This window comes from Micrasema longulum, unplaced genomic scaffold (genome assembly GCF_059751315.1).
Source record: "Micrasema longulum isolate JH-2025_06_02 unplaced genomic scaffold, ASM5975131v1 h1tg001367l, whole genome shotgun sequence".
Lineage (NCBI taxonomy): Eukaryota > Metazoa > Arthropoda > Insecta > Trichoptera > Brachycentridae > Micrasema > Micrasema longulum.
In genome coordinates, this window is record NW_028278553.1 from 51819 (window position 1) to 77763 (window position 25945).

The window sequence follows — 25945 nt, forward strand, 5'->3', positions numbered from 1 at the left end:
CACAAAATCTACGTCAAGAAATAAATTACGGAAAATTTAAGGAAAGCTTCTTGACATAATTATCATTACCTGAATTTTGAAAAAAGAGATGTATGTTTAATATGTGCCTGTGTTTATAAATTTTGTGTTTTTATTATATATTTTTTAGTGTTATATTTTCTCCATTTTTAAAATTGTTTAATTTTTAATTTATTTTATTAATTTGTTTTGCATTTTTTTTCTTCTTTTTTATGTTATTTTGTAAACTTGCCAAGCACAAGAGCTAGACTCTTTTTTGGCAAGTTCAACCTTAAGTGTTCTATTTTTTTACTGAATGTATTGTTTATTTATGCTAATAAAGGTTTTTTTTTAAAAAAAATATGGCAGTAATAATACTCGTGTTTTTAACAAAAATCAACGGTTTTCTGGTATTAAAGCTGTGGATACCGAGTAAATTCCACAATTTTTAAAACAAACTACCTCTGATGCAGCGAGCACTTTGCACAAGATTAAGTCTTATTGTCATAATCAACCATACTTAAGCATTATGTCTTTTTTTTGTCGTTGATTTCTTTTGCCATTAATTTCATTATTTTACTTTGCCTTTTTAACTTGCTGTTTACATTTCATTACTGTTTTATTGCTTTTAATGATCATTTCATTAATTTTATATCTCTTCGTCATTGAATGCGCGGATGAAGATAGATTGGCATGGGTTAGCTCGAAGTCTTATATGTTGAGCGTGTTCTTGAATATAATAGTGCCCTAATTTGCCCTTGAAACATAGTTTAATGTCTTTTTTGTTAAGTTTCTTGAACATATGATTCTTTATATAATTGTTGTAATAGGAGAATATCACATACTATGAATACCGATTAAATTCTATAAAATATTTTTAGAAAAATGAATTGTATTTTGAAAATCAATGTGGATATTGTGGAGAAACGTTTTTATTAATAAATTTTAAAATAAATTTAAAAAAAGATTTCCCTTCAAAAACGCGACATGTTTGGCCATGAATATTGTGACGTCAAAATTCGTGACGATGTTTTATTTAAATTTAAACGGTCACAAACAAAGCACAAAATTTACACGAATCGTGACGTATTAGGGGCGTGGCCAATGAAATGGACCGTTTTAATGGGAATACAAAATTGTAAAATAAAATTATTTTTTTATGTTACTAACACGTAGTAAGAAAATATTTTTTTTACTTGACAGTACTTATTAATTTTAAAATTGAAAAGAAAAAAAATGGTTTATTTCCCTTTTATTAGCTTAGGCCACATATAAATATTATTTTTCAATGTCCTACTTTATTTTTTTATATTTTGATAACTAGTTTCGGCAAAATACTATGCGTTCCTCCGGGTAAGTTTCAAACTAAAAATAATAATGTTCCGCAAAGTGCTTGAAACATTAAAAAATACAATTAATTTACTGGTGTTATCGTAAATAAATCAAATTAAAAGATGGCAACATTTTTATTATCATCCCTATTACGAACCGGAATCAATATTCGTAAAAATACCCCCAGAGGGTTCTATCTAGTCTTCATGTGCGGGAGAAGACAATACAAATATGTCGCGTATGTTCGCATTTCGAGCGAGATAACTCGCACGCCCAATTTCGACGAAAATATGTGCTTGTCAGAACGTGAAATTGAAAAAGTTTCCTCTAGCCCATTAAACTCATATCTCGAACAAAACGTGTATCAAAAATACTATCTGAATGCTTTAACACTTTCATGGCAATCAAAATAATTGAAATGAAAATTTTCTTTCACTAATTATGAATTGTTATCGAGAGTAATCACTGGACCATATTTTAATTAAAATCATGGAAACGATAAAAATATTTTTTACGCATAACTAATTTATTTATTTTCTCGTGGACGTCATAAATTGTTAATATTGTAACAGTGTGCTCGTGAAAAATCGATAAATATAATTTTATTTGAAGATTGAACGCGTTAATCCGAAAATACATTCAAAACCCGCGATCCTCCTTTCGAAAAACCAATTGCCACCAGCTAGGCTACAATGCTACAAATTTTTTTTTCACTTCTACATGTTATCCATACCGACTTTGAAAAGGCTTTTGATAAGAAAGATCACGATACAGTACTTGAAAAATTAAATAAATTTGGTTTCATTGCCAACCTTCTGGCATTAATATCAAGTTACATTATCATCGACAGTATGTCACCAGCGGTAACAACATATTTTATGAATATAACACAAATTCTGGAGTTCCCCAAGGATTCAAACTAGGCCCTCTTCTTTTCCTTATATTTAAAAATCATATTGGTGGCTCAATTAAAAACGCCAATTACCTTCTTTTTGCTGATAATGTCAAGATTTTTAAATCTATCAAAAGTGCTGAGGACTCATCTTGCCTCCAAAAAATTAATTGTCAGCTTATTATAGTCCCGAATTCAGTTGTAAAAACTCGTGGGAATCAAATTCATTTGTATTCTTTGATTTATGAATAAATAAAACGTATATTATTGTTATATTGAATTTATAAATGAAATTGTTTATATTGCCCAAATTTGTATATTGGAAAAACTTCACGTAAATTTAAAGTTAGAATCAAAGAACATATAAAATGTCTGAGTAATAATAATTTTTCAGAATTCGCAAATCATCTTATATACGAAAACCATGAATTTCATCAAGAAACGTGTGTAGAAAATTTGAATGTCAATAAAAATAGTTTTCGTTTAGACAATTTAGAACGATTAGAAATTAGTAAAGCCATTAATCAAAAACTTCAAATAATAAATAATCAATTAAATTTAACTTCGAGTCCTCTTTTAAAACTATTCCCGTAATGATTTATTTTATCTTCTTTCTCTCTCTTTCTTTCAATTTTCTGTATCTTTCATACAATATTTTATTACATAAATAGCAACGCGTGTAATTATAAGTTAGTTTAATTCCTGACGATGAGGTAGTAACCTCGAAACCGGTCGAAGTGTAATAAAAAAATTAAAGTTACAAATTTATAAACAAATAAGTGTAAATAAAAACGTACATTATTATAATTATAATATAAAATATTTTATTTTGAAACTTTTGATTTCGGTGACGAATGTACTGTATTGTGACATTGAGAAAACAGGGATATATATCCTTTCCACAAAACGTAGCTAGAATGTTAATTTTGTATCACGCTCTAATACACGGTGTCTACAAACATAAGGGATCTGAAAGAAAAATCTATGAGAGAAAACATTATGTTTTTATTGATTGATTTGGTGTTTATTTTGTAGAACTCCACATTTAAATTTATAATATAAGAAATCAAACACTGATTTGAGTCTACTGAACAGTTTATTTCATTTTTACAAATATAAAAACAAAAAAATTGTGACAACTGTTTCGCCTTGTTAGGTCATTTTTAAACGAATGTGAAGATTAGATGGATTAAATGTCCTTATATAGTTATATAATTCAAGGTACTTAAGTAATAAATACAAAAATAAAAACTATTGCATGTACACCAATCATAATGGCAAGTTAAGGACAAGGCTAAGTGTTTAATAAGTAATGGGGAATTTAGGTGTTTATATTTGAATTTCGGAAAAATATTGTCTGGTAAATATTATAAAAATGTGTTTGTATTTGAATGCAATTATTTTAAAAAATCTAAAACAATTCATTATGTAAAAATATATATATCACACTAAAATAAAATTGTAAAATGGCTTCCTCGGCAAGGATTTTCCCAGTGATGCATAGATTGTAATTTATTATATAAAAAAAGACGAGTGATACTTTCATTCACAAATTTGGAATACTCAGCGACCGGTTTCATCGCTTTCGCGACATCTTTGAGACTGGTATCTTTATTAAGGAGTTCAGTTGTTGGGATATTTATTTATTGTACAGCGCCCTTGAGGTGATTTTCACAAAAAAGGCGCTATATAAATTATCCAAACATTATAACGATAATCATAAAAATACCATATCGCATCGTCTGAAGATTTAAAAAAAAAAGTAAATAACGCTTGATTTTAGGTACCGTGTACACGAGGTAACACTAGTTAGTTTATAAAATTCATATCACTAACACACTTCCTTTATTCTTTACGGTCGACCTCTTAAGAAAGTGAAAATAATGTATTGTACATACATAATAATATAATACGCTACTTAGTTCTACGTTATATTGTAAGAAAAACATTCCTTATTTGAAAAATAAATACGAATAGGTGCCCATTGTATTATAAATCGCCTTTAAAACGCTCAAGACACAACGTATTGTTATTTTTAATCGTCACGTGGAGCTAAGCGGGTTTGCCAAGCATGCCTGGGCTGGTATTTTAAATGTTCTCGCAGCCGCAGCCGTAGAGAATGCTTTTGTAGCGCGTATTTAGTATGCAAGAGGTCAGCTCTCGTTAAGCTAGCTAGCTAGCTAGCTAATGAAAACCGACAGAGATTTGAGGGTACTACTTGCAAAACCGGCTATCCATCTTTCTTTATTTTGAGCAATTCACAAAAAACGGATACAATACTTTACTTCAACTTTTTTTTTAACTTATTTTTTTTATTATAATCAGTAAATATTTTATACGTGAGCAGTGATGATATAAGTATGGTTATATAAAAAAACAGTAGTGAAATAATAAATTTAATTTTATACATCACCAACTTTGCAATACTCAAGTAGAGGTTGCCATGTTTGCAACAAACCCGATAATTTAAAAGTCAAGCCTTACTAATTAAGCCGTATTTTTAACTGAAAATGTTAAATTTATTGTAAAAAAATGAATTTTGAATAAGTTTCAATTAATATCACACTTTTTTTAAATTTTGGATTTTGCCGGGTTTACAAGTAGTACCCTCATTTGTCTTTTTCAAAATAGGAATAATCTGAGCAACCATTCTACTTTTCTTATAAAACGGAGTTGGACACACTCGATATGGTTGGTATGAGTCTCAGAGTAATAATGCGCCAAGCTATAGAGGAGCCCTAACGTAGGAAAATCATTCTACGACTATTGGGTATTAAGTTAGCTACAGTTAAACAAACGTACAAATAAATAGTAATTTGCATTGTAAATATTTTTTAATATGTACCTGTGTATTTATTACTGCAGGGTTATTTCAATTTATTTTTCTATAATTCGCCTATATTTATTTTATAAAGCTGAAAATACATATGTGTGTTTATTTTTTTATTCATTTTATCCACAATTTACTTATACTACATTTATTGAGATATAAATCCTAACTCCACGAAACCAAAGCCCTGTGTTGAGTTTGTTTGTTTGTCCGTCACATCTCCGAAACGGCGAGTCGTAGCGGCCTGAAATTTGGACACGTCATTTTAGATGCGATTTCAAGGTATTGCTATTTTCGAGTAAAATTTGAATCAACCTCTTCTCGATAAAAAACTCGAACTTTATATAGATGTCTTGTGCGGCCCCGATATAATGCCCGTAATCAACTGTCATTATCAACAGAAAACATACTTTAATTCACAAATGTATACCCTAAATTGAGAAAATATGGAATGCGAAGTAAATATGTTGATATAGGGAAAGTTTTTTAGCAACATAATACACGTGTCGGGACAATAAATGCCATAAATCAATGTAAATCATGGGAAAATATTCAAAATCTGTATAAACTAACTCCTTTAACACCTTTGACGCTCCTACTGCTGCAACCAAACATACTGCAATTTACCATAGTCGATTTTTATTTATTATAACGTAAATATCCAAGTTATTTACAAACAAAGCCAAGCACAGCTGCAAAAGCATCCGATCGAACCGTTATGTTTATGTTGTCAAATAAAACAAAATGGCCACCAATTTGTTGCTAGCCAACAAACCAACATCGCTTGCGTTCTATGAAACAAAGTGATAGGGCTTCTCTCTAGGTTACGCATTATTACTTTGAGGCATGAGTTCTATATAATGAAGACTAAATTAGAGAAGCATATTCTAGATGGGGTCAAACTACTGAGCAATAAAATTTTGATGTTATTCATATTTTTCGCTATTCATAAGTCCGTCGTCATTATATTGATAAAACCAAGATGTTCGAGAGATTTGTTTACAATATTATCAGTTTAATCACGATAGAAGAGTTTTACATCTAAATTAATGCCAAGATCCTTTATTGAGGAAATATTATATTCAATAAAAATATTTTTTTCACTAATGAAATTAGATTTTACTTTTAAGACATCATTATAATCCAATGTCCGTTTTATGAATTATTTTTCATTATTCCTTGTCCGCTCCCTAGTTGGAGCATATGGTATCCTAGAGAGCTTCCATACATCTCTATCGGCTGCCAGATCCTGTGCGTCCTCTTAAGTCAGGTTAACGTCTCGTGGTTCTGACATAAATTGACGACTAGTCTGCAGCGGACGTCCAGTACGTCGAGGACTTGATGTCTCGTAAAGTTGGCAAGCGTGCTGAAGGCTCTCAGGAGGCATCCGCAGTATATAGCTCAGCCAACCATATCGCCTCCGTTTGATAACAGTTGTCACCCGAGTTTACTGAGTCCATCTCTTATTACTTCATTCCTTACAAAGTCAATCCACTGAGCACCCAAGATTCTTCTGAGACACCTATTCTCAAAAGTATTTGGCTGTTTTGGGCCCTAGTGAGGTACCACGATTCACATCCGTAGAGGAGAATAGGTGTTATATAGGAGGCGTTTAGTTTTCACTGAGTTAATATCAGATCTCCAGATAGCCTACATAATGTTAAATGTGGCACCGCTATTCCTAGCAGCACTCCTAGTTATTTTTGAAAGCTACCAAATTTTCTGTAACATTTACTCCCAGGTATTTGAAACTCTCGACCCTTTCGATGATTTGGTTTGGCAGAGTCATGGAATCTTGAGCATCAAGGCACAAAGTGGCACAGTACATGGATTTTTAAATTGAAACTAAATTTGAAGACCCCCGACTGAACTTTATAGACAATTAAAGAAAAATCTGTTAAGTTCCCTTTGCAATACGTGCCCAGGGATGGGGACACGGACAATTTATTTAATTTTTAAATTAATATTAATAGCAACATTTAATTTTAAGAACCCTTTATTTAAAAGCTTTCCTTTCAAAAAATATGATTTCATCTTAGTCAGTGATATTTTTAAGTATCTGTTAAAACGAATGGTCCATAAAATGCGATGTGAATTTTAAAAGGTCCGTTTAACGATCATTTTATAATACGTATAATATTTCCCCCACTAAAAAAATTTCCTGCTCTACACTAAGGAGATATTTGGCAAATCACCGTATTTTTTTATTTTTTTTTATCAATCTGGCATTTTGTCCTTCGGAGGAACGCCAATAATCAATTATTTATTTAATAATGTTAATAAAACTACATTTATAATTTATTGGATAAGTTTTATTTGACCAACTAACACCTTTGACTAAGCAGGCATCATTATAATCACCATTATTATTTCTTTTCTGCTGGTGCAAAGAGCACTGAATTGGTACACCAATTGCAGCGTATCTTGATCATTTTTACTACACGAAGTCAAGATGATCAGTCTTACGCTTCACATACCAGCCCAGGGACCATGATATATTCTAGTGTAAAAACACACATATTATTGATATGAAATATTTATTCGAAAGGCATTATCAGGACTGGTAAAATCTCGAGTTAATAACATCTTCTGAAATAAGGCAGTTATGCTACGGAAAAATCATTAAAAAATAATTTTTTTTCACGTGGTGAAAATTAGAGAATCCAATTGTATGAATAAAAATATACACATAAACTACTTAAAGTGGCGGCACAAGTTCGTCTTAATCATCCAACGATAGTGTTTTGATGGATTCTCGGTTTCCAGGAACCCAACCTTTCAATCAGGACAACTCATAGAAGAGAATTATTGAAGTCTCGCGCGGAGTAATTAAAAAAAAAATTTAAAAATTTAAAAAATGCATGAAAATAAAATGAAGAATTCATCTTATTGAATAATTTCACATACTAGTTAACGTCTAAAAATAGTTTTTCAATAAGTAAATTCTTTAAATTCACATCAATGAAGGTTTCAGCTGTTTTGGTTTTTTTAAATCCACAGATGGAAGAATTAATTAAATAAAAATATCAAAACATGGACAAAATGGTAAATGTTACGCAGGGTGTAAAGTTGACACTTAAACCAGCTAATGACAGGTCACAAGCCAGTTAATAAGCCTGTACTTCCATATTTCCTTCTCTAAAATGTTCTCCATCTTTTTTGTAATTTGTTAAATTAATAACTCTCTAGGGGGTAAATCCAGTATTTTGTCAACACAATTTGGACGAACTCAAAATATTGGAATTTTATTGATATATTTATCGAAATCATTGATTATCGAAAAATATCTACAAAAAAAATCAATGTAAGTTATTTAACTATTTGTGCATTGGGGGGCTAGTGAAGAAGTTAAGCCATACGGGAAATTTGATGTATAAAATCTATTCTTTTGCGCAGTAAAAAAATGAAGCATTAAACTATACGGCAAAGTTTGGTGAAAATGTATGAAAAAAACACTGAGATATATATATAACTAGAGTAAACATGAGCGTTCAAAATATGCATGTTCCCTCGCCCTGCTGCCAATTGGCATATGTTTGATTGAACGTGCTTTAGTCTGTTGTGAGCAGCCCCTGGCTACTTTTAAACTTTTGTCTCCTCGCAATTACTAAAATGCCTACATGGACGCTAAGATACAAATCGATTTGGAAAAGCGGTGGTATAACCTTTCACTGGTAAGTTTTGTTCTTACTTTAATGAATACTTGTTTCAAATAGCTATTTTTATGTCAAAAAGTCTTATCCGTAAGTTATCTTCTGTCTCTGTCCTGCTCAGTTAGTCGGGCGAATAGTGAAACGATAAACAAAGAAAGGCGACGCATATGCGGAAGGAAGCGACATAATGAATAGATCTTACTCTAGACCGATGTAAACAGGCCGTGCTTTTTACTTTACCGTGTGTTTTGCTTGCCAAAGTCGACGTGACGACACTTGCTCCTTCCGCTGGTCATTCCTTTTCCTTTGGGATCTCTATATATGATATTTCAATGAAAAAAATAATAAAAATTGTATCAATAAAGACGAACTAATTTGAATGACGTCACAATTCTTCAGAATCAACCAATGTTAAGAAAGCTATGATGGATTTCCAGTTTTTGGTCGCTTAACTGATCAATCAGCAGAACTCACTGAAGAAGAGGAAAATAGCTTAAGACGTCACAAAATCATAGCGCTGAAAATACGATACATACCGTTTAAATAATATATAATAGTTTAAAAGTCTATCAAAAAATATAAAAAAACGCTGAGCGCCAAATGACAATTTCTCCCGATCAACCAATTAAATCACCGGTTTTATTTATATTATTGACGTTTACTCTGTCACATTATTTTGTTTGTTCAAGTGTGGAGGAAGTTATTAAATGCACGATTAATAAAAAAATTACGATGGGTTTTTTTATTTCACGTAAAGCCATAACGGCCCATTAGCTCAGTTGGTTAGAGCGTCGTGCTAATAACGCGAATGTCGCGGGTTCGATCCCCTCATGGGCCATATTTTTTTATGGGCCTCACTTTTTTTCCTCAATCTTTTACCAAGGAATAATTATACCCGGTGCAACTATTTATGCACGATATAAGAAAAAGGTTACATATAAAAATATTTACGACCTTTTTTAAGGATATTCCGTCGGTTATTTTTTTACTATTCAAAATTTCTAGGTACATTTACGAACAAGCTGCGTGTGCAAATATAATATTTATACGTTATTCGAATAAGTATAAAAAACCTTGCATAAATTTATACCCGGAATAGAGCTGGGATAGCGACCATAGAATCTGACCACTAAACGTGAAGCAACTTTACCACTTTAAGCTAATAATAAAGCATTTTAGTTAGGAAAAAAACCCGCTAAGTCACCAATATGGAACCAGATCGTTAACAGCCATGAAATTGGTAGAGTCTGGAGCACAAAACTTCAATGGAAGCAGGACGACAGAATATATTATATCAAAGGTATTTAATAAGCTTCTTGCCGAGGCGAAGAACTCTATCAGTTTGCAGCAAAGAGGCAAATGATTGAAGGATTTCCTCATCAAGAATCAAAACTTCAAGGTGTAAAGTTGTTATCTAAAACATTTAAGTTTGTAAGTGAACATTCTTGATGGAAGTTCATTGTAATTTATTATATAAATAAAACACGAGTAATACTTTGATCCACAAATTTGGAATATCCAATGACCGGTTTTATCGCTTTCGCGACATCTTCGAGACTGGTATCTTTATTCAAGAGTTAAATGTTTTTATACAAAACAGAGGTAAGGATAGATAATTCAAAGTTATAGGTAAGTAAATTAAGCGATGAAACCGGTCACTGGATATTCCAAATTTGTGGATTAAAGTATCACTCGTGTTTTATTTATATAATAAAAGTGTAAAGTTGTGTTTATCCAGTCCAAATATACTTGTGTTGTTTAACTTTTACAGTGGTTTTTTTTTTGTTTTTTGTTTTTTGTTTTTGTGTTTATTTGATATTTTGTGAAAATTTGATATTAAAAAAATAAGTAAAATGTTTTATCTAGAGTTTGTTTACTTTTGTACATTAATTTGAATATACTCGTATAATAAAAAAAATAAAAAAACCTATTCCACGTTTACACCTGCGTCTAACGTGGTATAACACTGAAATAAGCCTGCGATAGGTCATCTGTCGCATTTTTAGTAGTCACATAATAATATTAACGGGTATGAATTAAAATTACATTATTGCACAAATAATATAAATTGTAAATGTACAATATTAGAAAACATCACTAGCGTAAAAGATTTGGGTTTGAATTTTCAAATAGATAAACTTATGAGATGGAACCGACTGGCTGGGGAAGCTGCACTAAAACGACTATGGCTTCAGCAGATAGAGCTAAAAAATCAGTGATAAGAGTTTTATTAAAAAAACCATACCGATACCCGATTGATTAGCTTTTCAAAGAATTTCAAGTGCTGTATATTCGTCAACAGTATATATTGAGGTCAGTAGCGGTCACGCATCGCAATAGGGAAAAATACGCAACGGTTTGTCATGTTCATAATACTAGACACTCCAATAAGGATTTGATTCTACAGAGAGGAGTTTATACTTTTTTGGCTCAAAGGCAGCAATATTATATAGGCCCGAGGATATACAACCTTATCCCAGATTCATGAAAATGTGGTGGAATTGCCAGGCTGAGGAAGGTGTTGCCTGCATTTTTAATCCATATTGGTCGGAGGGAGTCAGAGAAATTGTTGTCCGATGTAGAAGGACGTAAGCTGATTTCTTGTTTTACCAGTAATGACTTTTAGAGATTTAGGTATTATTTATGTATTCATTGTTTTTTTATTATTTACTTTTAAGACTGAAAAAGCACACATAATATGAAAACTGTAATTACTTTTTAATATTATTATAAAATACATAATTTACTAACAATATTTTGAGTTTGTCCAAATTTTTGTAGACAAGGACTGGATTCAACTCCCTGGGGAGCTGTTAACATTAACATATTTTAACAGAGATGAAGAACATTTTAAAGAAGGTAATATAGAAGTCAAGGCATCTACAGGGCTTATGACCTGTCATTGGCTGGTTTAAGTGGCCACTTTACACGCTGTTTAACATTCATTATTCTGCCCATATTTGAACATCTATATTACTTCAATTCTTTCATCTATTGATGTTTGTGAAGTCGAAGTTAAAATCTATTAATGTTCCTTTCAAAGTTCTAAGAAATAATCTTATTCTTCATATTCCTCTCGTTTCATTTTATTATTGGCAAAATTCATATTTATATAATAATTTTTATGTAATAACAAAACTATTAAACATATATTTTTTTGCAAATAATCATAATGACGTGCGGCATTTGCTTTCGAAATAATTCGAAGTGCTTTTTCTTTTTTTTTGGATTTACATTCGCTTACTGTTCATTTTATGTTCGAGAATATTTTTTAATTTACCGTGATGCTACCTGTGAAAACCTGTAATTGACTTTTTTGTAATTTGTTTTGTCTTATATATAAGATAATATAACTGTTAGTTATCCAAATAAATAATGAAAAAAAGAATAAGGAAATATAAAAAGTGAGGCCCATAAAAAATATGGCCCATGAGGGGATCGAACCCGCGACATTCGCGTTATTAGCACGACGCTCTAACCAACTGAGCTAATGGGCCGTTATTGCTTTAAGTGAAATAAGAAAACACAATGTAATTATTCCAATATTTATGCACTCAATAACTTCCTACACACTTGCACAAACAAAATAATGTGACGGACTTACCAAAAATTATATAAATAAAACCGATGATTTTATTGGTTGGTCGGAAGGAATTTTCATTTGGCGTTCAGCGGTTTTTTATAATTTTAATAGCCTAATAAACTATGCCAAATATATATTTTTTAAATTTAACGTATCGTCTTATCAGCGCGATGAGTATGTGACGTCTTAAGTTCTTTTCCCCTTCTTCTCAATGAGTTCTGCTGATTGATCAGTTACTAAAACAAAAACCGGAAATCTATTACAGCTCAAACATTGGTTGATTCTGAAGAATTGTGACGACATTCAAATTAGTTCGTTTTTATTAATTTACAATTTTTATTATTTTTGTCATATATTTTAACGAAGCTTCGCCGTTCAATTTAATGCTCTAATTTTTACCTCGCCCAAGAATACATTTCATACATCAAATTTCCTATCGGGCTTCCTCACTAGCCCCCTAATGTACAAACAGTTAAATTACTAACGTTTTTTTAAATTTTTTTATTTTATTTTATTTTATTTGGGAAATCAATAGCTCTACATACATATTTATAGTAAACAAGCAGATATAGTGACTCAGAACTAATAACAGATTTCCACAAAGTATACAAAGTTAGTTAAGAAAATATATTACATATCAAATAAATACAAATAAGTTTATACATTTAAAAATGTTATTTTCATGTACTCTTTTAAGAACAGTAAGTTATTGTAAATTGGGCGAGATTAGGACAAGAATGCTTGAAGAGAGGATAAGGAGGGGAAGGGAGATGTACATATTTATTATTATAATGTCTACTAAGTTACATAATGCAATTTAAGTGTTAATTTTAAATCTAACAGAGTGGTGTTTGTGTAATCTATATCTTTAAATTTTGTATTGTACACTGAAAAAGTCCTACGAAGATATTACATTCTTGTAGATATTTCTCCATAATGAATGATTTCGATAAGTATATCAATAAAATTCTAATATTTTGAGTTTGTCCAAATGTTTGGTTAAAGATAAAATTTTTGTTTTTTCTTTTAAAGAAAATAAATATTTGCGTTCTTATGATTTACCCAAATATTTAATTTTGAGGGTCATTTTCAACGAGTTGTAAATAACTCACTATTAGAAAATGGAATCAAGTTAGGGTAGAGTGGGATTCGAACCACGGACCTTTGGTCCGTGAGTCCGAGACTCTAGCCACGGGACCACAACCCGATAATGGATACAATTCTTGTAAAATATAAAATAAAATAAAATATAAAATATATTGAAAATGTATACAACCATTCTGCAATCCTTTTAACTTATCCAGCAATTCAGAATTAGCATCTGGATAACATACATCCGCATAATCAAGAAGTGGAAGAAGTAAGCTCTGGACTAATGTTTGCTTAACATTAACTGTCGAGAAATACTGCAATCTTTAATGTGAGTGCAAACCAACTTATCAAGCAATACTAACATACATATTTATGTAAACAAATATAGAAATGTACATTTATCAATACATATCACCGACGATATTCGCCACGAATTAATCCATTATCTAATGAATATGGCTCATATCAATATTATTTATTATTAAACGCGCGCGGTTTGATTACAATACAATCATAAATGATCGGCGATGTGTTTATATTCCTCGGTAGTATAGTGGTCAGTATCCCCGCCTGTCACGCGGGAGACCGGGGTTCGATTCCCCGCCGGGGAGAATTTTTATTTTGAATATTTTCATGCCTTAAACATATTTTAAAATTATGTTTACTAATGGTTAAAACCAAAAAGCTTTATTTTAATTTTTATAACATGATGAATAATCACAAAGCAAGCGCTTCAACTGTAAATTTTATGTGTAGTATTATTGAAATTTAAAGCAAGTGATCAAACATTTAACAATTTTTTTTTCTGTTTTTTTCCAATATACATAAGATATAAAACAGAGTATTCAATAAATAAAAAAAATCATAACAATGAAATACATATTAATAACAAGAATAGTTAATAAAAATCCCACAAAGGCATGGCGTGTTCGTGGGTATACAAAAAATGTTTATGAATTGTTTGCTCCCATAGTAAATAGACAGATATAATATTTTTTTCAATACAAGAAAGAAAAAAGAAAATTAGTTCTGTAAAAGATTCGGAGGCACTTAATTATTTTTTAATAATAAAAAAATGAACATAAAAATATTATTTATCATTAAAGGACAACAAAATATATCATGGGAAAAAAAAGTTAATATCTTTAGTTTGAATCCAGAATAATGTAAGTTTTTTAAAAAAGCGAAAATTTAAAAAGTTTGGGATCGACGAAATATTATCAGTTAAGAAAGAAATAAAAAAAATTAGGCCATTCAAATATGCATATCTCTGTGCTAGCCTCGTTTTACAATGTGGTATTTCTAGCACACGATTAAATGCCTAGACTTCAATATTCCCTTCTCAACAATGTTTTCCCTCTCCGTTGAAATAAATTTAAAAATGAAAATATTTCACATTAGGAAAGCATTACAAAATAATGTTCCTTTAATCAATAATCAAACAACTTTTTAATATAGCCCATTATACGATGTTCCATTGTATTGCTCACCCTATACCTCACGCCCCTTTCTTCATCCCCTCCCTCCTCCCGTACCCTCTTTTTCTAACTATTTCTCCCACAACATAAAATATTTTATAAACATAATCAGTGCATGTCGCGTTGGTTTTATATTTTTGTGCAACAACTGTGAAGGTGTGTAGTGGATTTTGCATTTTAGTTTAATTGGTGTCCTAACTAAGAGACAGGTCCGTCTCGAAACCGGTAGACATAGAAAAATCGGCCAGTGGTTATGTACAAATATTTAATAAAATTAAATTTGTCTTTTGTACTTTTTACAATAAATGTTTGTATTAATTTTTTTTTCTTATTTTAAATTTCATATATTATTACGTGTATTTTTATTTTTTAGCATTTATTTTTATTTTTATTATTTGTAATATCATAGTTTCTAACATTCCATAATTTTAAAATTGATTTTATTTTACAACGTATTGTAATGTAATAATTATAAACATTTATATACATTCAAGTTTGCAAGTGAAAATTCTTGAAAGGATTGTAATTAATATAATTTATAGTTCATTGTAATTTATAATAGAAATAAATGACGAGTGGAACTCTCGAAAATGTCGCGAAAGCGATGAAACCGGTCACTGGTTTTTCCAAATTTGTGGATTAAAGCATAACTCGCCTTTAATTTGATAATAAATTTTATATATGCACCGTGGAGAATACATATGATAAAAAAACCGATTCTAATTTTCTTATGTTCCATATGAATTTTATGAAAAAAAAAAACAAATGAAAAAAAAAAAGAAAAGAAAAAGTGTAACCAAATTGAAATTAAATTATCATCATTCCCTTTCTGCACCTAATGGTGCATAGGACACTGTATTGGTACACCAATCGCGGTGTGTCTTGGGAATTTTTGTTACATGAAGGTAAGATGATCAGTCTTACGCTTCAAATTAAGTTATTTAGACTTTGTCTATCGCTTTTTGCGTTTTTCAATATTTCAAAAAAACATAATGGATCGTTTTAATTTTCGACTTAAGGTGTAGTGGACATTATATCGTTCTAAATTTATACTCGCACTTTATTTAGTTACTAGTTGGGCAACTAAAAACGGCATTTTGTATAAATAATAAATAAACGACACACTTCGAAATACTATTCAATAGTCTTCCTATAGTCCAAGAAGGCTAAACAACCCCTATAAAGATTTATGTATCAAATATATTTTCCTTGTGTCGTAATTTTCGATCCTAACGATCGCATTATTCGGAATTACTTCCTGTGTCGATTTTGTTTTTGCTGGAAGGAATTTGAAGAGCGTATGCCAAATGTCATAAAATGACAACAAACTGGCCTGATGTTATTAGATAGCTGTCAAAAATTACACCAACTTTGTTTTTTTTTGTTTTATTTGTTTTATAGAGTCTTTATTCAATAAAATATACATATTATTACAATATTAATACATTATAAAAAAAAACAAAGTATTAAAATATATTTTGTCCCAATAAACTATTCAATAGTAGTTTGTCATCGGGTGCTCAGACATTAGTTTTAATTAATAATCAAATAAGAAGAGTACAGACATAATACTGTATACGTATAAAATAATAAACATAAAAATAGTTTAAAGATTATTTATTTTTTTTTAAGTAAGAAAATAGAGTAAAATAATACAAGTAAAATTAAAGAATAGTAATTTACTTAAATATATTTTAAATATAAGAAAAAAACACACATTTATAAATAGTGTGTGCTCATAAATGTGATCAAAACAAGATAAAAAATAAATTAAACAAAGTAAAGTAAATCAAGAATTTCAATTCATATCTACAGAAAAAAAAAATAATAAGAAAATTAAAAGTACGTATCATATTTATTTTTAAATTTTGGTACTACTAGGCCATCAACAGATGTAAATCTTGTAAATTGATTATACAAACACGATAAATTGCTTTACGCAACTTCTAAATAATTTAAAAGCACCAAAATGTGTTAACTTCGAAGTAAAATATTTGAAAAACCTGTCACTGGATTGATCGAAGCATAGGATTATAATATATCAGAAGGCACGTAGACAAAGTTTTCTCAAGGTTTTAAATTGGGACAGCATGTCAGGACAGGGTCCGTATTCTAATGGAAAGCTAAAATTTATCTTGAATTTTATCTACAAAGTAAAATTAAGTTTTTTGTATGAAATTATAAAAAACAAGAAGTGTTGGAAGGCCGCAGAAAAGATGGACCGACAAAATTGCCCCTATTGTCGGTAAAACATGGATGATAAAAGCGATTGATAGTAAGGAATGGAGACGTTTGGAAGAGGTCTTTATTCATCAGTGGAGAAAATAAAGCTGAAAAAGAAGTATTAGTTGCGCGAGTGGTTGGTGGGATTAAGTGGTTTGTGACCGGACGGAGGTCTACCTATCCTACTCATCCTTTGATCTCCCAACTTTCCATGTTAGTTTTTTCTCCTCGTCTCTATGGCCATGGGTAGCTACGGTTGCTACGAGAACAATTTTCCATATCAACAACCAACATCAACAATCACTTTTTTTTTCTCTTGATAATTTGTTCTGTCATCAACCGCATGAATAATATTTTATCTGCCCGCATCAGCTCAAACTTTAATCATCTGCCCGCATCCGCACACTTTTACATTTTCTGACCACCGCGCCGCCACATTCATCTTTATATTTCCCGAATAACTATAGTGAAAGTGCTGTGTTCATCAAAAAAGGGAAACATTACCCAAAAGCCAGGACTTGGAGATAGTATCCGGATTCCTGTCCATGACCCCTTTTTGACTTCCTAAAGGTAGGATTTTGTCTGCTGTCGTTTGTTTGGCCGTATACCGTTCTTGTTCGCATCTGCCATCATCGCACAAACGCGTCTTTTCTCACCCCGCAAATATTAACACAGATTAACGATTCAGTCAAATAATACCCATGTAAAATTATAATCGCCACCCCAAGTATAAAAAATATAATCTGCTTTTTTTGTTTTAAACATGTTAAATTACAGGTTACCGACGAAGATACTTAGATTTTTTTACGAATATGCACATTTTCGTACATAAATAATGTTATTTCATACTGTCTCGGTTAAGAAAGCTTTCATAATCGCGGCCCAGCGGCGCAATCGCAAATGATTATCGACGTGCTAAGCATTTGAGCGATCACAATGAACAAAAATGAACATGCTTAAGTTATCACAGTCATAAGTCAACGCGTGTGTAATCTCTACGTCAACGCTCGTGTCGGTTTGTTTTTTGATTTCCTAGTAAATAAATACACTTCATTGCCAAAAAATCGGCGTTTATTATAAAAAAATATACAATATATTGCATTTGCAAAATAGTAAAGAGTATCTAATACAGATGAAAATGAAATTGGCAATATTACTATGGCGACTGTTTTTCTTGACATTTGGCTTGCCGACCGCCGGCTAAATGCAATAAATAGCATGATACATTGGGAACAAACAAATAAAACTATATAAAACTAAATTATTTTACTTAAGCTACAGTTTTAGAATATTTTCTATCGTAACACCGGTGAAATTCAAATATGTGATTGCGCAGCAGGATTATGCGTCGCGAAACGTAAATATTTTGACATTTAATATCAAGTGTTTCCAAGCATTATAATACAATATTGCAAAATATAATAATCCCGATGGATTACTTTCACATTGTGATTGCAAATACGCTGAAAAACCACAGTGAGAAATTGTTATCACGTCGCTTATTATCACGTCGATAGTCATTTGTGATTGAGCTACAGGAACCCTTAAACAATGGCCCAAAAGAGGCATAATACTCTCCTATAGTATTTGCCTCTTAAACATGCATAGTTTCATTGATGTGAAAGATGTCCATCTTCGAAACCTGACTGCTCTTCCTATCGGTATGATCAGACGCAGATTGGTTCTGGAAGCCGGGAGATAAAACAGTCCGCACCGGCGCTGTCACAGATAGTTATCATGAACATACAAATTGATATTCTCCAAAATGGCTAAGTTCTCTATACAACCCTTATCAGCCCGAAAGAGTGGGTCAGTGTGAACCCATCCCTTTTAGTAGCAAACTGTTCCGAGAATTAATGCGAAACTTTAACCAAAACTTGAGTAAGTTGTGATTTGATAAAGTTAATCCGTTGACATAAATGCGATTTAAGTGATGTCCCAAAACAGTCGCTAAACGAACTGATTGTACTAAACCCGTGGTAACATTATGGTAATTTTCATTCAAACATTCGGTAAGCCGTCAAAGCAGACAAAAACAATTTGGATATGTAAATATGGAATTTCAATACATTTCAGAATATTATGCTAACTGTAATTTCAAACGAACTCGTATACAGCTCAAATTATATTATGGACATTACCAGCAATAACTTGTAATTAGGAATGCTTATTTGTGTATCTGAGAAGATCGTTTTCAATATATAAAAGAGCGGAAAATATCTAAATTTGATGTACCAGAGAGGGAAAACACTTTTGAGAATGAAATATGGAAGTTTAGTCATTTATAGGGCTTGTGACCTGTCATTGGCCAGTTTAAGTGGCCCCTTAACAAACTGTAATATTCACCATTCTACCCATGTTCCACATTTCCTCAACTCTTCCATCTGTTAACTTTTGTGAAGTAAACGAGCTAAAACCTTTATCATGTGGGTGAGATTACTTCTATATTCCCGCTTAAAAAATGTTTTCCCCATCTGTTGCAAAAAAAAAGATTTGAATAACTGCCTCGAAAGAAAATCCAGCCTGCAAACATTTGGACATACTCAAAACAATGTTGACTTAATTAATAAGAAGTATAAAAAATTGAATTTTTTTTTCAGGCGTTGCCTAGTATGTGAACTAATTCGATCAGATGAATATCTTCACAACAATAAAGGTTTCAGCTCTTAACATAAAAAAATCAACAGATGGAAGAATTTAAGAAATATGGATGTTCAAATATAGGCAAAATGGTAAATGTAACACAGTGTGTAAAGTGGCCACTTATACAAGCAAATGACAGGTCATAAGCCCTGTAAATCCTAGACTTCTATATTCCCTTCTCAATGTTCTCCATCCCAGTTGTAATCTGTTAATCTTAATGACTCCCTAGCTAGGGGGTGAAATCGAGTATTTTGTCTACCAACATTTAAACAAAGTCAAAATATTATGATCGAAATTCGTTCATAATATTTTGACTTTCTTTTCAAGTATAAAAAAGGAAACGAAACGTTCATGATTTAATTTATCGGAACGAACGTGTTTAATATTTCATGTTTTTTTAAAATGTAAAATAATATTGTAATAACAAGAATGAATATAATAGAGACAATATAAAAAAAAGGTCTTGAAATTCTAAAAAAATAAATAGTACATGAATATTAAATTAGTAAATGGAATTGTTTATAAATTCATTGATTATGTAAACATATTTATTACAAGAAAACAGATAACAGTATAATAACCCTAGAACATTTGAATGTAAATATGGAGTATCTATATAGCATACAATAGCATTCATCGATATTATTCCTGGCCAATTACCCCTGTTTCCCAGCCTTCCCTTACCCATCCTTATGGTACCTACCTAACATCCATATAGAAGATTTATAAAAACATTTTTTTTTGAATTGGAACGAAATTAACAAAATTATGACATTACACAAAATTGTTGAAGAAGTCCTCAGAATCGTTGCGCGTCGTTGTGAAAGTTGCTATCATAAATCGTACAATATCATAATGATACTGAACTTTCATCAACCAGCGTACCAATATTGAAGGAAATCCTCATCGCATCAACGGTAGGTCCATTCTCGTGCTCCCTTCCTTTATTCAAATACTCTAACTTTGTACGGAATTGAATGATATTCGTTTTAACCATAGAAATAAAAATATTCCAGAAACCGCAAACAAGCATCAAACAAAAGGCGACTAAACTACTCTTTAACGAGTAGTTTTACGTTTCGACCCATTAGTTTTTTTGTAGACGTTGCTCAGTACACAACCCCGATTTATGCCGTGTTGTGTCGTTTTAAAGTGTAAAAATGCTGCTGAGATCAACAAGAAATAGGATAGTATCACATTCTATGTGTAAGTAGCAAATGCATGTGTAACTAGCAAATGCATTACTCATTTTTTAAAAATTATTTTTCCAGCTGTCAGATTGTCAAAGAAAACAAAATTGACGTTTTATTAGTTTTGTCAGGGTAGTCAATTTTTACGGTTCTTTTTATTAATAAGAACATTGGTTTTAATTGGTTTAGTGAATTTCAGCTTATTTTTTGCTCATCTAATGAAAGAATTGACAAAAATTTTACCTTTTGGATTGAACAACGCCGTGGTGGACATTTGACGGGCATTATTTTTAATTATTTAACATGACATAAAAATATTCTTTTTATCTAAAATAAATTTGGTTTTATTTTTTAAGTTTAAAGTTAATCAATTAAATTACTTTTATTAAATGACTTTTTACTTATCTACTCTGTCGTGTTAATCAATCAAATGTTCCGCGAGTGCAATAAAATTTTAGAGAAATTAACAAATCGCTTTTAAAAAAAAAAAAATATCTTACATTTGTGTTATGGTTATATATTTCGCGATCTGGCAACATGACGTGGCGACTTCGAGCATGCGGGTGGCAAAAGTGGGGCAAAGTGGGGGGTGTTTTGGACACAGTGCGATGTATTCAAATTTGATTCTACGATCCTACTGGACTATTCTTAAAATCTATGGTTTGAACATTACACAGTCCGATTTTCATTAACAGTTTCCCCTGTTTAGGTTAGTCTTCATCTAACACAGCTCAACTTGATATAAGATGGAGTTTTGTAAATTAAATTTCAACTAGTTCCACATCAATATTAAAATACTATTATTAAGAAAACCAAAACCAGTTTATTATTATTAAATATTTATTTTTATTTGATTTAATAGCATAATTATACATTTATACAATTTAAAAAAATTTCATTTGTTATATTTTTACTAAAACTAAAATCCCACCAAGCCACTTTTTGTAGCTTGTTGGTGACATAACTAACTAAATAAAATAACTAATATAAACACTCTTTAATCTCTATGAATTATTTTTGGTAAATGACCCGATAAAATGTTGGGATATTAATTTGTGAATGTGGTTAACTGTGCCTGCGCCATTAAACTAGCACTCTATGTGCCATATTTATGATAGTAAATTTAAATGAAAATCAACCAACATATAAATTAAACCATTAGCGGTCTGCGGTTTTGGGCTAATGAACGTTAGGTTTCTAACACACTATATTCAGAATGCTGGTCAAATTATTCGCACAATAAATGCCGTAAACGAGTTATTAAAATTGATATATTAATTATTGACTAAAAAAAACAAAAAAAAAATGATAATACAACTAAATATTTCCTTTGCGTAAAATTTATAAATGGTTTTAATCTGAATTCCGGTTTCAGAACGTGACTGTTTTGTTTGTTGACAAAAAGCTTTAAGGCTTGAAAATAAACTAACTCTAAATACTTGAAATATTACCAAATATTTCAAATATTCATAAAAATACATTATTCAAAGTACATAAAAATACATTATTCAAAGTACATAAAAATACATTATTTGCTCACATGTGTTAAAAGTTTTATGTTTTTCGTTCTTGCTACGAGTTTTTTGAAAAGGAAAACAATCTTGTATATTTGTAATTCAGGCCTGAGCTGCCAATAATAATCTTTCTATAATTAATAACCAAATTAAATATTTAAAATAACAGTTTTTTACTAGATTTGAAATACAAAAGTTCAATCTGATCCTGCTAACCCATTCTTAGAGGTGGTGGTCAGTGCTATGCAAGCTCCTGACGTCAATGTTACCTGTGAAGATCTATTGTCTCGTGCTACCCATACCTTATTCCCTTTTCCGAGAATTTGCATAGTGGGTAAAAACCATAAAACTTTGAACACATGTCAGCAAATGATATATTTTTGTATGCGCGCCGATTATTCTGAATTTAGCCGCGCTTTCCACTGTCCATTTGCTCTACATGTCCAAAACAACGCAGAACTCCTCTTGATTTTATCAATAATGCTTATTTAAGCTGCTTGACACTTTTGAACTGAAACCACTCCAAAGGATATGTGGACCTGTGAGAGCGCATTCGGTACAACGAAAAATTGTACAATATAACATACCATGCCCCTAGCATTTCGGCATATATGAAGTTGCTTAGATTTAGATGAACCAGATATGTACAGCGAATGCCTGATTCATGCGTCCCTAAAAAAATAATGAGCGGACACCCGGGTGGAAGGAGCTTGGTGGGAAGACCCAGGCCGAGATGAAAGGATGAAGTAAGAAAGGATGCAGAGCAAGTTCTTCAGTTGGCAAATGGGCGGTGGCTGAGGACAGACAGAGTTAGAGGCTTGTATATGGGCTGTAGCGGCATCCGAGAGATAGCTTATCTCAGCATTACATAATGTACGGATCTCGACATTTGTGCACCTATCGTATATAGTTTTGCAAGGACTCCACTGTAAACTGCTAATTTTGCCTCTTGCGACAAAAATTTATTTGCCAAGGTTGATTTAAGTGCACCGTTTACTCTGTTCCCGGCACTCACTTTCCTTTTGAATCTTTCTCAGTCATTCCATCTCTACTAAATATACTTCCCAGATACACAAACTCCTCTACCTGTTTCATTATAACCCCATTCACAGTGATCTAACATTTAGTCATACTTTCATTTCTTTAAAAAAACATCACATTCGATTTATCGACATTCATCAGTAAATCGCTCGGCGTACATTGTAGGTTTTTTGTACTAAGAATTGCAGCTCCTCTTTGTTACTAGCAAAGAAAATGGCATCATCAGCATACAAAAGACAACTGTCCGTTTAATCACACATTTTTGCTCTCATTCTTACACCTCTCAGTTCTTTTTGTACAGCTATCGATATATACGTTGAACAGCCATAGTGACATCACATATCCCTGTTTGACTCCTTTAGGAATGTCAATCCATGATGCGTATGATCCATTTATCCTAACGCATGCGGGGTTGTCCTTATACAGAGAAGCAATAGCCCGTCTCAGATTATCGTTCTCAATATACTCCGATAACAGCTTTTATGTTCCCGATAATTACCTTAGACAGAGTCAACGTAGACTGTTCCACATTTCAATATACAGGACCAACCTACCGATGGTTATGTCTATTGAAAGGGCTATCTGTATTTTTAACAATATTACTTTGGACATTGACATTTTTCGCGTCTCTGAGGAAGTTTTCCGTTACAAAATTCTCTTACTTTTTTAACATATTATTCTCAAGAAGTTATATTGTATACCCAGGTATATTTTTTATATATACCTTATTTTATTAACTTTCTGTTTTTATTATTTCTGTATGTATAAATTACGATACATACTGTATTTTGTAATGTTAATATAAACATATGTATAAATAAAATTAAAATTAAAAAATTTAAACTTTAATTTATCTATGTCGACTCTATCGAACGCTCATTGCAGATTGAGAAATTCGCAGAAAAGCTTTTGATTTTTAGATTTTTTTTTTGTCATGTTTTGTAAAGAAAATATTTGATCCATACATTCTCTTCCATTCATAAAACCGCTCTGTATATTCCATATTTATCTTTAGTAACTTTTCTTACTCTCTCAATCAGTATTCTTCCATACATTTTGCCAACAGGGCTTAAAAGGCTGACCTGGCTGTAGCGCGCGCATATTATACGTAAAATATTTTACTGTCGTCACTCTACGCTCTGGTCCACAAACAAAAAATAAATTTTATGAAATAGAAATATAAGGTTTTAAGTATTTTTTTTAAGTTTGATAATTATGTTGTGTCATTAAAATTAAATTAAATAAACTTTAACACAAAATAAAGCACGAAATTCAAAAAAATCTTGGAGCTTTTGAAATAATAAATTATTCAAATCAGGCGTCCAATCAGCAGAATTATTAAGTGCCAGCTATAAAATTGAATAAAGGTTTTTCGCTTTAAATTACCTTTGAATGAAGATAAACTTTTCAGAATCCAAATTTCGCTTTCAATGCGGATTGCGAGCTTTTTATTCTATCGCATTAAAAGTTGCGAAAAAAATATTTATAAAATACAAAACGCGCAAAACTTTTTAGGTCGGTGCTCGTAAAGCCTAAAGTGCGTCTCGCATACTTCAAAAGGTTTTATTTTAATATTTATTCAAGTACCTACTTACAAAGATAATGTGTTTAATTTTCTTCTAGCTTTTTAATAACTGGATACCCTTGTGTTAAATTTCTTTATAATTTTTTAATAACTGAATATCCTTGTGTTATATTTATGTGTGTGAAAAAGAACCAGAATCATGATTGAGGTCCCGGGTTCGCTTCCTGAGAAGGCATAAAATATTGGTTTAAAATTATATTCACTCGGAATTTTTTTTGATTATGTAGTCTGCATTTTTTGTTAACTCTTAAAAAACGAAGGTAAATAATTCCTTTGCGCGCGCAGTGATGAAACATTTGAAAAAAAAATGAAAAACATGGAGAAAAATCGTTTAATATTTTTTTCCATAATTTATGCGAATAAACATATAATTTAGCTCTGTTATAGCAAAATAAATAAAAAAATCACAAATACGGCGCTCATGTTACATGCGTGCGTCCCCCATAACTGTCATCAACCGACTGAAGACTGAATCTGTTTTAGACAACACCCACTGCAGAACAGCGTCTCTGTCTTCCTTGTTATGATTTCTATCTTCGTGCTCTCTCTTGTATAAGGTATAGATGTGTCGCTGAATTAGCGGACATTCATTCTTCGCATGGCAAGGATAAATATTTTTTGTATTTAAATTTAGCATGGTTATACAATTTTTTCTTTCCAAATCGGGTGTGAAAATGTCAAATTGAAGATTACAAAAAATAAAAATTCATCATTTAAAAAAATAAGACAGATATATCAAGTCTTGTGTCCTATGTCGACTCGCGTTACATCACAGCCACACAAGAATGAAAGATAATAGGGAAATATCACATACTGCAAAAACTGATTAAAATATAAAAAAAATGGATTAAGAATAATTAATTGTATTTTCAAAATCAATATGGATAATATG

General features: G+C 31.2%; 1 protein-coding gene and 3 non-coding genes across 4 annotated transcripts in view; 3 read left to right on the top strand and 1 right to left on the bottom strand.

Moving 5' to 3' along the window:
• LOC148275654 (uncharacterized) overlaps positions 1 to 25945 on the top strand; it is a 109071-nt gene that overhangs the window by 49831 nt on the left and 33295 nt on the right. The gene's annotated exons all lie outside the window — the stretch shown is intronic.
• TRNAI-AAU (transfer RNA isoleucine (anticodon AAU)) lies at positions 9469 to 9542 on the top strand. Its single transcript has one exon. It is a non-coding gene; the product is annotated as a tRNA-Ile (tRNA).
• TRNAI-AAU (transfer RNA isoleucine (anticodon AAU)) lies at positions 12128 to 12201 on the bottom strand. The gene has a single exon. It is a non-coding gene; the product is annotated as a tRNA-Ile (tRNA).
• On the top strand, positions 13919 to 13990 carry TRNAD-GUC (transfer RNA aspartic acid (anticodon GUC)). The gene has a single exon. It is a non-coding gene; the product is annotated as a tRNA-Asp (tRNA).